We start from the raw sequence: 14,109 nt of genomic DNA on the forward strand, positions 1-14,109 counted from the left end.
ACACACACACACACACACACACACACACACACACACACACACACACACACACACACACACACACAAATGAAACAACACATCCCAGCTTTAAATAGTCCAGAGGGCAATGAAGCTGCTGGAGCGTTAAGAGCGAGCGCCCAAATGTCATTGTTCTCATCTTAATGTAAAATTTCACGTGTAGAGTTGAGCCTGTGTGAGATGGGGAGGGAAGTGGCATCAAATCATTTCCTTCATTTCATTTTAAACCTTTCCAGACATAAATCCTCAGAAACAGCAGAGCCTTAACCGACTCTAACCAATCCATGATCATTTCACTGAATTTCAAAGCAAAGCATAAACAAAACAGGACAGGCTGGGTGCCCTGACACCAAAAACCAACCAAAGAAAAACACAACCCACACTCCTCCTAACAGGAGAGAAGCAAATCCTCCAGCTCCTCCTAGTGGAGAATAGTGAGATCGACCAGAGCACCAACAAAGCCCAGATAAAAAGCCTTTTCACCATGTTTTCAAATTTTTCACAACATTTTAAAATTATTGTATTATTGTTTATTTCATTGTGAATAAAACAGCTGCTGATTCAGAAATGTTTGGGTTTTTATCAATCATTTAACCCTTTTCTGGAACAGTTTTTATGTGGTTATTACAAACAAGATGGTTTGTGGCAAAATCTAAAGACAACAATTGTACCTTTAAGCTGTCCCTCTGATGGACTCATTTATAATCCTGTCCATCCTGCTCACTTCTCACTCTGAACATCTTCAGCTCGGCCTCCTGTCTTTGTGTGTGCATAAATTGCTCCGTTAGTCACTATTAAATACAGGATTAATAAATTGTTGGCACAGTTTCAGTCAGAGGTTTTAAAACACTCGTTCATGTGAGCCAAACGCTCAGCTGCAGACTACTTTGTGATGTCATGAAGGGCAGATATTAATAATGCCTGGAGCTTTCTTTAGGTGCCTTCCCAGCTTTGACAAATGTCCAGCTAGGGTAAGCACATTTACTCAGAGCCTTCTTGATATGATGTTTTTCTTATTCCCTGGCTGCTGTGTCTGTGGGGATGGTGTTTGCCCTGTGTTGTAGCATCCTGATGACACCCAGTTTGTACCCCAGTGGATAATGAGACTCAAACCTTAAATACTGATCCGTATGCGTAGGTTTACGGTAAAAATAAACCTTTAACTTTACCCCATTAATGATTGACATTTCACAGTCTAAGAAGGCTAACCTGCTACTTTTCATATCCTGCATGGTGAACTCAATATGTTGGTCCACCAAGTTAATGTCATCAACAAATTGTGGTACAACCTGAGATTTGATTTTCACCCAGATGTCATCTGCATACCTGAACCAATGACTTAGTAGTGGTGGTCCTGTTACTGAGGTTGGGATCATCCTGCAATCTCTTACGGACTACTGACACTGCTACAGTGACTGGAACACAAGTGAAGAGAGATGTAACATTGTACAAGACCATTGTTTCATCTCCCTCCATAATGACATCTCTTACCTTGTCAACAAAGTCTAAGGTGTTCTGGACTTGGTGTTCACAGCTGCCTACCAACAAGTTGAGGATCAAAGCCAGAAACTTTGAGATATTATAGGTGACCGAGTTGATCATACAGACAATTGGTCTTAAAGGTACACCCTGATTATGTATCTTTGGTAAACCATACAGACTTGGTGTAGCTTCCTCTGGATATAGCCTGTGGTATGTGGTCCAGTCAATAGCTTTGTCTTGTTCTAACTGCTTCAGACAACCACTCTCTTCCTGTAACTACTTCCTGGGTCTCATTTCAGGGGCTCATAAGTATTTCTCATGATAGTCTTTCTGGTTTAGCAAAACTGTGCACCTACCCTTGTGAGTGCTTTCCTCTCCTTTATGCTCATGTTGGATGCTAAGGGCTCTGCATTGCTTAAAGTGGCCTTTGATGGTCTTTGATCAGTGGTTGTCAATCAATCGTCATGAGAATTTGCATATTAATAATCATGAAACTGCCCTCACAGCCTAATGTTAGTCAGTGGTGCTAGTTTCAGTCATTTTGCAAATGTGGTGTTTATAAGGTTGGGGAAACCTGCAGTCAGTTTCTCCCACTGAAAATGCTACATCCAAATGAACAGAATCAACTTTTTGGCAATCATATAAAGGATTATTTTAAACTGTGAATCAAAGATGGTCACTCATAGTGGACATAAATGCGACCATCCTTGAACAGAGTCCGTGGTTTACGACACCAACTGTCTGCCATCTATAATCCAGTTTTGAGATCCCTTCCCAGACGCCTTAATGCCCACTCACATCCTGGGCCATCTGACCTCAGGAAATCACATGATAGGGGGCGGATAGGTTTCACAAAGTTGTTGTTTCTGGCTACTGTCTTTCCCCCTCCTCAGAAAACTGTTATTAAATTAAGTAAATTGTGTACCAAATTGATTTGGGGGACAAACCACGAAGTAACGCAGAGGAAATTAATGTATAAAGGAAAAGAAAATGGAGGATTAAGAGCGCCAGATCTTAGCATTATTTTGATGATTCCTTTTCTAAAAAATGTATATAGCGCATTTGCGCGAAGCACCCACTGGATCCAAGGGAAGAAATCTTTGTGGAAAAAAATGAAAGGGAGAGCCCGAATGGGAGTGCCACTTTAAACTTGTGTTTGGGGATCTTGTGGATCAGTGGAAATTGGATGGCTTAAATCTTTTACAATTAAACTCAAAACAAATATATAATAAAATCAATCTAAAAAAAATGAAGGTATCATACAATATAAGGCTGTGGAAAAAGAAGAAAATCAGAAAATAGTTAAAAACATATATGATAAAGTAATATCCGAGAACATGAGAGATACAGCGTGGCTTATCTCTGTCGGACGTCTCCCAGTAAGAGCTGTAGTTCTGTGGAGTTGCTTCGTTACTACTAAGAAATGCCCTATGGAGAATTGTGATGAAAACGAAACTCTTGATCATCTATTGATATCGTGTTACAGGACGGTTGAAATAAGAAGGAGGATGGAAAAACTAGGTTTTAATATTGAAAATAATACAAAATCAGTAAGATATGGTTTGTTTAAAGAAAAGATGAGTGAAAATAAAAGAAGATTGTTTTGGCTGGTGATGTGCATTATAAATGTACACATATGGAAAACAAGGGCTAAAGGTGTTATAGAACAAAAAATGATAAGTAGTTTCACAGTATGTAAAAACATTGTAACTGAGCTGAGAAGAAGAAAAACGAGAGATATGAAATTAGGAAACGACTTGCCGTGGGAGCTTTTATTATTGTAAAATGTAAAATAAGATGTGAATAATTTGTGCATGGTGCTTGTATTATGTGTATTTGTAATTGTGAATTTTGATATTTAAATAAAGTGATTTAAAAAAAAAGAAAAAAAAGATAGGTTTCACAATGAGCGCAAACTTGGTTGATTGTGACCTACAGCCGTCTTCCCACCTTGGCTCGTGTGATTAGGTAGAGGATCGTTAGGGGGTCCATTGTCCCTCTTGGTGGGTTACTCCCACAGAGATTTAATCTGGGACTCTCCACCATTTGACCCTAGAACTGAAGAAGCTTCTCGGATGAGAGGCGAAACGTCTTCAAGCAACTTACAGAAGTCCAGACGCTTTTCTTTCCAAGCTCCTTAGACCACAGTAAACTTTATCTCGACCCACTAACTTTTCACTGAATCCTCTTCCTACATATTCAGAGCTGAGATCCCGAGGATTACTGGTATTTTAAAGAAACTGAGGATGAAGCTATAAGAAGCGTTCACTCTGAATGGCAGAATGTTGTTATTGTTACGTAACACATGTCTGCAAAGGACAGTGGTCTCAGAGCCTATGTGATTGAAAGGCCGTCTGCTTTGGTGGGATTCACACTGTGCTGTGGCGTCTCAGCTCTGTGAGTGTGAGGTTAGTGGGATGAGATTAAACTCTCCTTTCAAATCTCAGTTTAGCCTTTTATTTAAACCTGCAGTTTCCTTTCAGAGTGTATTCGTAGTGAAGACATCACACGCTTCGAGTACAGGACTGATGTGTTTATTTGGCAGCTGGGTGGGGGTGGGGGGTGTTGTCAGTCGTGGTAACACCTCGTGACCCTCTTGGAGAGCATTTGTTGAGGGAAAGTGTAGGAGGAAGGTTTTCCTGCCTGCTGGATTTGGCTGCTGCATATGCTGCAGTGGATTACACTGATCCAACTTAATGCCTCAGACGTGCAATCATAACTACAGGAGCTGCTGAGGGCACAGCCGTGGACGCTCGCAGCACCATCTGCTGCCACTGCTGGTGGATTAACTTCGAGGAAGATGGTGTAAGGTGGGGGTGGAGGCACATGCAGATCCTGAGCTGTCGACCACCCTGCAGAAGCCCTCTTACTCTCAGCTTCTTTCCTATCTACACAAACCCTCACACACTGGTTTATAATCTGTGGAGTAAAAAATGTGACAAAGTTCCATTTCTCCCTCCCGGTTTAAACATTCATGCACAATCAAAGACACACAGAAGATACAACACAAAGAGGAAACTAGCTCGCCACCAAGCTAACATTGTTAGCTGGCATTAGCTGAAGTTAGTTTATAGCTACTGGTGTTGGCCAGAGGGGCCGATGGCGCGATATGGCAGCCTCGCTTCTGTCAGTCTGCCCCAGGGCAGCTGTGGCTACAACTGTAGCTGCCTCCACCAGTGTATGAATGTGAGAGTGAATGAATAGTGGTATTGTAAAGCGCTTTGGGTGCCTTGAAAAGCGCTATATAAATCCAATCCATTATTATTATTATTATTATTATATTAACTTAGATTATGATAGCATTAATACCTGTATGCAAATTCAATTTAGGTAACTGTAACGGAATACTCATATTTTGAATTTTAAATATATAACACTGGTACATCTATTCCTTAACTCCCCAACACTGACCATGAAGCAGGTTCAAAATACCCAGGATCTACTTTCCTTATCTGGATTCACTTAAACTAACTGCTAATCTGAAATCACATGCAGGGGGTTATCAATGTGATAAAACTAACTGTGTATTCATCTGTGTGTGTGTGTGTGTGTGTGTGTGTGTGTGTGTGTGTGTGTGTGTGTGTGTGTGTGTGTGTGTGAATGTGAAAACAGTAAAAGCCCTGAAGCTGAAAGAGCTGCTGTATTAATAAAGTTTATTTGAAGCAAGAGGGAAGGTGCCAGTTACCACAGTCTGAGAGTAAAAATAAAGACAAGCAGACTGTGTGCAAATGTGATATAAAGTCCAAATACAAGCAGATGCTGTGATTTAGGTTCAGATGTTGATTCTTGTAGAATAGTAAATATTGTTTGTGGCCAAAACGAAACATCGGGAATAAAGTTTCTCTCAGGATCTAAATTTCTAACTGAAGCTGTTCTGACAAAGTCTTTAAACCCCAGAAAAAAACCTTCAGACCCTCTGACTATCTGCATTCTGAGCTCTCAGGAATCTTCAGGGATGGTGACCTCATTGTGCAGGAATTTGATTGGTCGGTGATTTCCTGCCTGTTGGTCTCTGATCTGGAGAATAGCCTGCTGTGGAGCACATTGGGTCTGCAGGATCAGTTACTGTAACGCTAAATCCTGCTTTAAGGTACAGGATAACCAGAGCGTTCTCACTCCCGAGGCGTAACATGTCGACGTTTTGTCACGTCCCGCGGCGTTCCTGAGGAACGCGAAAGGAGACCTTCGGCGTTCTTATGGTACGCGGCGGGTTATGGCTGGAATCCAGTGCAGTGACGCTTCTGCGGTAATAGATGTTCCAGCCCTGTATTCCAGCCCTAAACCTAACCTTATCCCTAGCCCTGACCATAAACTTATTCCTGACCTTAACCAGGACTTTAATGATGTTAAATAGCGTGTTTCTAAGTGATTTGAAGAAAAAGAGCGAACATGTGTAGATTCAGTCCAGACGGTTCTCATATTTCCTCTTTTTTCCGAGGTCGTCATTTAGGAACGTGGTGGGTAGCCGAAAACGTAATATGGTGACGATTTGTCACCTAGCGTAAAATGTTACGCTTTGGGAGTGAGAACGGGTTGGGATAACATATCCACATCTGCAGCCAATTTATTATCCCCAATTAACCCAACATGCAGGTCTTTGGACTATGGACCTGGAGATGAACCACTAAGCTACAGGGAAAACAAGCAAAGTCAAAGAATGAACCCAGCTGGGGTTTGAACCAGCAACCTTCTTCCTGTGAGGGGACAGTGGTGGCAAAATGATAAATTTGATCCTTTAAATTTGACAGTTGTGTCGACTCAGCTCAGTTTGCTACAGCTAATAAAACAACTTTTGCAGTTATACAAGGACCCCCACCCCACCCTCCCAAAAATCTCACCTAAACCTACATATTTCCTGGTCATTGGAAGAACTAACGCTTTTCTTTTGATCTATGAGAAGTACAATCATCTGGTTTATATTGGAGTTTTTCAGGTCCAGTAATGACGGCTGCCTTTCTCTGATCGTTCTGATTAGCACTGAATGTTTGGCCCAAATGTGCAGGTTTCTTTGGGTCACATGATGCCCAAAATGTATGTGTCAAAACACCCATAGAAACAAGCACTTCAACTCTGAATGCATCCAGAAGGATTAGCTTTTTTTCTCTGTAGTTGCCACAGCAGCATCCTAAGTAAGTACCACCTGTTTGGCCCAGATGTGGCCTGGTATCAACAGCTGATTTTGCACAACATTAGGCCTCATTTATTGGTGGATTTAGCTGCATCAACTCAGGCACACAACCTCTTTATATCAGCCAGATATCATGTTTGTTGTGTCACATCTGGCTCATTTTCTATAACTTGGCCAACAGTGCCATAAGCAGCCTGGATTAGGCCCGAATGTGTCTGCAGAGTGTTTATTTTGGCATCAAAGTTGTGGATCTTTAGTGGAATATGCTTTGTGGATATTTTCCAGTTTTTCTATTCTCCCCACACTAACACATCCCATATTCTTGTTTATGTGTCCACAGAGAGTTTAAGCCCTGCCCTCCAACCATCAGGAGAGTCGATCCGACCACAGGAATCCCCTCCATCAGGAAACGCCAACAACTAAAAACCTGCTGCTGTGCTTTGAAAATCAGCATCATCCACCCTTTTTAGAACTCTGTGCCTTCAACCAAAACTCACCAGTGATACTTCTGAAGCTTTCTTTTTTTTTTTTTTTTTTTTACTTTTTTTCTTTTTTCAAGCAGGACTCAGAGGACATATCTGCCTGATGAAGGAGGGCCCGGGATCCTGCTGCTGTCTCTCTGAAGAAAAAAAAACAATAAAGCCCGACATGCAACATTTCAATCATTTTAACATCCCACCGTGTTCTTTTTTTAATCAACCAACTATGTCAGTGATTTACTTCATATCGGAAGAAATCCCTTGCTGTGCAATATCATTGATATTTACGTGAAGCTGTTATGTGGATGTAGACTTTGGATGAACTTTTTGGTTTATTTTTTTAATGATTTTTTCCTGATTTCTATTTTTCTAAAACGGTGTAAGAGAGATGATGGGATACAAACAAAAAACAAATTTTAACAAAGACGGGACCTTCACTTGTTGGTAAAAAGGGTGTTTAGTTTTCCTTAAATCCTCCCCTTCCTGCTGTGACCAGGGCCAAAGCCATAGCCTATCTCAGATAACAATGGACGAAGCATTTCAAATGACCGGTGTCCCTAACAGCAAGATGCATTCAGGATCTCACATTCTCACGTGTCAGCTCATCTTAGCTGTTTGTTTCCTGTTTTTTTCAGGGCCTTGAATCCGAAGTATTTAGTACTCCCTACCTTTGTGTGGCCTGTTTTTCTTGCTGTTATTTTGTACTTCCTCCTACATATCAGTCAAGCAACTTTAAGTGGCATGATTATGTGTGCCTGTAGAGAGAGACATGAATGAGTGTCTCCTTTACAAATTGGACATAAAGTACTGTAAACTTTCAAATATGTCACAGAATAATGGCTGGATAACAAATCAATGAAACAGGGATCTAGTGGAGTCAATTAGTTAAGTGTCTAAAATACAAATGGTATTTCTAGAATAACCCTTTATTTGAAAGCATACTCAACAAAACCACCCATTCAAACTGTAATTTTTCTATGAGCTTTATAAAAAATGAAAAAAATAAAATAACTTTACCAGCAATTACAGATTTCAAGGGTTACATGACAGCTTATCGATTATATATTTATTTTTAAAATTATATAAATGAGTAGTACCTCTACAGGGCAGCCAAGTCAACTAAGCAAAGGATTGGAGCTGGTAGTTCCTATAAAACTGTCCACACCCTAAACATCTCAGTTAAGTGTGTTCGTCTCCTTTGGATGCTTTATAAATGTGATAAAACTGAAACATCTTTGGTTTTCAAGTGAATTTGCAGAACAACGGGAAAACAAGGGTCCTGCTGCTTTTTGGAGACTGAAATGTTGATGTTGTGTTAAACTGGCATCCTAAAGGATTCTAAAATGTCATTTTGTCAGATACCTCACATAACAGCACACACACCAAAACAACACTTTGTGTGTAAATGACCATCGCCAGGAGCTGTGACAGGGCAGCACAAGTTGACATCCAGTTCAATATTTTATCAAGCAAATCTTCATTTTCTGACCTATTTAATTTTATATAAAAAAAGGCTTTCTGTAACATTAAAGTTCCAGAGTGTAAAATATCACCACCAGAAGTCAGCAGATTGCAGACTGTAGTCAACTGAGTTCTGTTTTTTTGCGTCTTGCAATTCAAGTACATACCTAGCGACCGTGGCCACTGTAGGACAAACAAATTTTAATCAGCCAAGAGATATCTAAAACATCACGTAATGGCTGTAGTTAAAACACTGTAACTAATATATTATATAATAAAATAATATCCAAACTATTTTTAACATGTTTGAATAATATTAACACTTAGCAATAAATCAGAAAAATTAAAAATAAATGTTTCACTTAAATATTTTATGTTTTTATCCCTGAGACACCTCAAAGCTTTAGTTGCTGTTCATCTGTAGTGAGTGTACCCAGAAAGCAAAGTCACTCCAGACCAGATCAGCCCTAGATTTTTCTTTCCCTATCTTTGTCAGTCCACTGTTTACCTCAGCTGTCAATGCCGGGTGAGAAGCATCCAAATCTATTTTGTCTGGAAGAGGCTGATAAACTTTGTGAAAGAAGTCAGACACAAGTCAATATGTTAGTGAAGATCACTTCTGTCTGATAACAGTGATAACTGAGGTGACTTGTTGAGTATAACAACTCAACTTATATAAATAGTTTCTTTTTAAGATACTTTGTTGAAGTTAGACTTATATTTTGTGAGACGAACCATTTAAAGCCATCTTTGAAAACCAAAACCTCAAAATTAAGTAAGTAAAATTTTATTTATATAGCACCTTTCAAGACAGAGATCACAAAGTGCTTCATAAAGAAATGCCAGAGCATATACAACAAAAAAGACAAAAAAAAAGTTAACCAAACACAAAGATTAGTTTTTAGTTGTTTTTTTTTTTTAAAGAGACTACAGAGACTACATTGTCCACAGATCTCAAGGTCAAAGGTGGAGAGTTCCAGAGTCTGGGGGCCACAGTGGCAAAAGTTATGTCTCCCTTAGTTCTCAGCCATGCTACTATATAAGCTAAGATTCAAAGATAACTAAATGTTTTACAGGAAATAAGCTCTGTCTGTAAAGACTACGAGCCAGAAAACTTGAAACTTAACTGGGAAAGCTTTAATAAATCCAATTTTAAACATCATCTATAACACCATCTCCAGTTACTGGATTTAAAAGGTGTTCTGTCCCATATAACAATAAGAACTTGTGCCTCTTCTCACTTTAACTTTGGCCAACCACCACAGCCGACTGAGAGAATAATCAAAATATGAGCACAGATTTTCACTCAGCACTTTTGGAAAGAACATACTGCAGAGATGTGATATATGGTTTATAAACTCTAAGATTATATTAGCTTGTTGTATATCAATCCTTACAAATGTGCTGTACAGTGGTTTATAGTTTGCATCTAAAAGATAGATATGAAATCCTGATATGAAGCCTCCAGCTAAGTGTGCTCATGCTTGACCAGAGAACAGATGTTTACCGGGCTGGAGGTAACAGGAGCTAAAGGGCTGGTTTCAACAGATTTCTGTACAACAGGGCGTCTTTGTTTGAGGTTCTTCCTCACAGTCTTCATTTTTAAGACCGAGAAGGTTTCTTTATTTTAGTGTGAAGAAGTTTAAATACATACTGAAAATATTCACATTTAATAAAGCATCCATTTATAAAACTGAGGAACCGCCTCAGATGTTTAATAGAAGGAATATGTCTCTGTGTTTCCACATAAAACTGGTAAAATGTCGTCACAGAAAAATACTGCTGTGATGAATCAAAGAAACTCATCAGCAGGTTCTTGTGTTTAACCACCTTAGTTTGGCTTACAGTGGCGGGCCATGAGTGATGTCTTTGTCACTTAGAAGACTGCACCACTGAGGAGGATCAGTAATAACGATTATTAGTCATTTTTGACAACTTGCAACATGCTGCATACTGGTGCAATGAAAAGTCCCAAACTTACACCACTCTTCTTCAGATGTTTTTGCACTCTGTAAAGTTATCCATTGAGCCCTATTTAGGTGTGCTGGATCTGGCTCTCAGGGAACCGATTAGAACTAAACATTTGAAACTGACACTTCAGTAGAAATCTAGAATATTTCCATTTGAAAAAAGCAGTCTTGAGATTGAACATTATACTCAGGCAGGTTCAATTAAAGGTAAAATAAGATGTAGACTTTCAAATATTTAAGAAAGACCATGTGGAATAATAAATATGTTTAGAAGTGGAAAGTGGAAAAAAGTAAAAATATATAGGAAAACTACAGCCTGACAATGCAGCAGATAACTTCATGTACCAGTGAAACCTGTCACCAGTGGATAAAAATATAATTTCTTGAAAGATGATGGTTATTAATCTTCTATTGAAGATAAAAGCCTGAAATTACTCAGAAACATCTTCATATTGTATATAAAAGATGGGAATCATAGCTGGTGGTACAGTCCAGGCTATGGCACCAGGTTGTGGGTTTGGATCTCTTAGTTGGAGGAGTCAGATCTCTGGGCTAAATGTGGCCGTCTGTAACTTGGACACTAATTTGGACCAAACTGTTATTTCTTTTCTGATTTTTATGTCCAAATGCTAGAAAAGTAAGATGAGTTGAAGCTGTAAATTTGATTTTCTGTGGTAAACAAGTTGCCTCCAAGGCTGGAAGTGAAAGTCAGCTTTAACATTTTGGTACTTTTGAAATTATTGACTCAGATGAGCTAGGGCACAACATCTGGGTACATGTGTCTGCTTTTATTGTGAAACACTAGAGGAATTCCTTAGTTTTTACAAATAAACAATAACCATGAGTGAACTAGGATGAAGAAACCATGAGAAAAACAGGCCTGTTTGAGATTTTACAGTACTTCCTGTTTTATTGTCTCTGCCCTGCTCTCTGTAGCTGTGAACTGTGCTCCATCAACCCTTGAAGCTGCTAACTCTGTACTGTGTAGATTGGAGATGTCGGAGATGTCCAACCTTACCCTAAAGTCCTACAAGCATCCTGCATTAGCTCTCCATATACCTCTTTCACACACAAACACACACTGCTCATCATTAGAATCAGTTGCAATTTATCTTATTCAGTTTGATTCAGTTTGTGCCTCTCAAGGAATTTTTATTCTCTGACTGCCAAACTAAACAATCTTACTTGTGTCATGTGATATTCCTGCTTTAATTCACAAAACAGGCGTTGACGAATAGAGGTAGTGCAGACAGTCCTCTATAGGTTTAATCAGATAGTGTACACGTGAGGACTGATAGGCACCTATCAGTAACTTTTGCACATACCTGCTCCAGTTTTGTAAATTTCGCTTTATGCTGACATCATAAGTAATTGTTACCTTCAGTAATCATCATTATTTCCATTTAGGATCTGATAATGGTGTTTTATTAGGACCACAGAGATTTTTCTCCGGGAGATCTGATTTCCAGAGATGAAGCTGCATCAATCTTTTATTCAGTAATTCAAACTATTTTAGCTCCTAAAATTATTACTGTATTTTTCGGACCATAAGGCGCACTGGATTATAAGGCGCATTAAGCGAAACAAAACAGTCAGATAAATCAAACTTTATGCAACTCATTCTTCTTGCTTCCTCAACTTCCGTACCATTGATTCATTAATGCTGAATCCTTTTGCAGCTGCTCTCCCATGTTGTTTCAGTATATTAATGACTAACCTCGTATTGTCGATGGATTATCTCAGTTGTTCTCCTGACTAACGTTTGGTCCGTTTACAGCATCCTGCCATGCGATTGCATTTGTCGAAATCATCAGGAACCCTTACGTTAACTTTGATTGAGTTGAAAAAAGTTAGCGTTCATCCTCCAGCCTCACTGATTTTATGTTATACTAACATAACTGTGTCGCTAGCGATCACGTAGCACATCATTATATATCAGCTAGTCCACCTTCAGTAACCCTACAAAAGTCACTGCTGTTTACTTTTCTGTCTTCATTTATGTTGGAAGTGATAGCAGAGCTGTATGTTTTAATTTGTTTCAGAAATCTCTCAGTCAGAACATGCTATATCATGTTTAGATGGAAACTAGCGAGCTAACTTCCTGCTAACTTGTAACTCCATGAAATTTAATAAATTCTGTCATCATGGATGCCTTAATTGTTACGCCTGGTAAAGCAGCAATGCTGATCATTTTATTAAAGATGAGAGAATTTAGACAGTTTTTTAAATCTCAGTGATGCCGCAGTGCTCGTTTCACTTTGGGACCTGAAGTTTTGGACCCAGATTACTCTGCAAGGCTCCTGACTACAGTAGCCGTAATGCTCTGGTGCAGCTTCGTAGCTGACCAAAGTCGTAGTAAAACATTTGTTTTGACCAATTTTTGAGCGCCGTGCACCACATAAAATCAGTTCAAGGTCAGTAAGCACAAACAGAATTCATACATATGGCGCACCGAATTATAAGGCCCACTGTCGATTTTTGTGAAAATTAAATAATCATGCTTTTTATTCACGGTTTTATATGCAAAACGCAACATTTGGTTAAACAACTTATCTTAGCTGTTTTCATTGAGTATCTTTTTTAATGTGTTTCATGCAGAGATTAAAAAATTACAATCAAATCAAAGCCATCTGAAACATATTTCACACCACTTCCCATTAACCTGAAAATGCCAGTGTCTGTAAAATCATGAATCAATCTTAAACTAAACTAAATTTAAAGATTTTCCAACATAAAGCTTTCCGTTTGGGTGATGTTTTGTACAATAACTTTATGGTTTTATCTGCTTTTTGTTTAAGTTAGCATAAAGACATTTATAGGAATCTTTTTTTAAAATTTGAATGGCAATCTTTTTATCTGCACTTGTGATAAAACCCCTCAGAGGCACAAACTGATGCTCGTCGCTCGCACATTTTGCAGCATTTTGGACATTTTCCAACACGTCTGAAAAAGTGACTTTGTGTTGGAAACCTGCAAAGTTTTCTTAGTGCATGACTTTGACTGCATTAGCCCAGCAGTCGTACAAACCTGGGGATGTTGTGTTGTACTGGCAGTAGTGGAATTAGTTTCCGTCTGTGTGAGTGTGAAGCTGCTGCCCTCCATCAAGAACCTTTACTGACACCTCTCCCAAATACAGCGCTGCCAAACTGGTCTGAATAAGCCAAAAGTTTCTGTGTGTAGAAGTGGTTTAAGTGTTTCACATGTTAGACCTCCACCCATCAATGTTACATCGTGTTTTTAACTAAAAGAATCCTGTTTGTTAAACTGTTGATAATATATGCAGAAGAGTTATAAAATAAACAGAAACTAACTGGAATCTGCTGCTTGGCTGCTTTTCACTGTTCTTCCACTTGGTGAAGTGAATGAATTTTCTGCATTTCAAACAGACTTGCCTGTACGAAAGTCTCCTAATGTAGAGCGGCCACATCACTGTAGTTACTTATTTAATACCATTGCACTCATTCTTTGAAGTTAGTTTTTGGACCCTGCACAGCACACAGAAAGTAATTTAATTTAATTCAGTTCTATTTTATTTATATAGCCTCAAAGTACAACAACAATCAACTCAAGG

At 39.0% G+C, this 14,109-nt stretch overlaps 1 protein-coding gene across 1 annotated transcript in view; it reads left to right on the plus strand.

Moving 5' to 3' along the window:
- The window catches only part of LOC102288915 (potassium voltage-gated channel subfamily A member 1), a 39,603-nt gene extending 32,437 nt beyond the window's left edge, over positions 1-7,166 (plus strand). The window contains exon 2 of the mRNA XM_005937085.2: positions 6,969-7,166. The gene's annotated coding sequence lies outside the window, so the exon portion shown is untranslated. The remainder of the gene's footprint in view (positions 1-6,968) is intronic.
- The last annotated feature ends 6,943 nt before the right edge of the window (positions 7,167-14,109 follow it).

This window comes from Haplochromis burtoni, unplaced genomic scaffold, assembly GCF_018398535.1.
Source record: "Haplochromis burtoni strain Fernald_Lab_line unplaced genomic scaffold, NCSU_Asbu1 Contig_224, whole genome shotgun sequence".
NCBI classification, from domain to species: Eukaryota; Metazoa; Chordata; class Actinopteri; order Cichliformes; family Cichlidae; genus Haplochromis; species Haplochromis burtoni.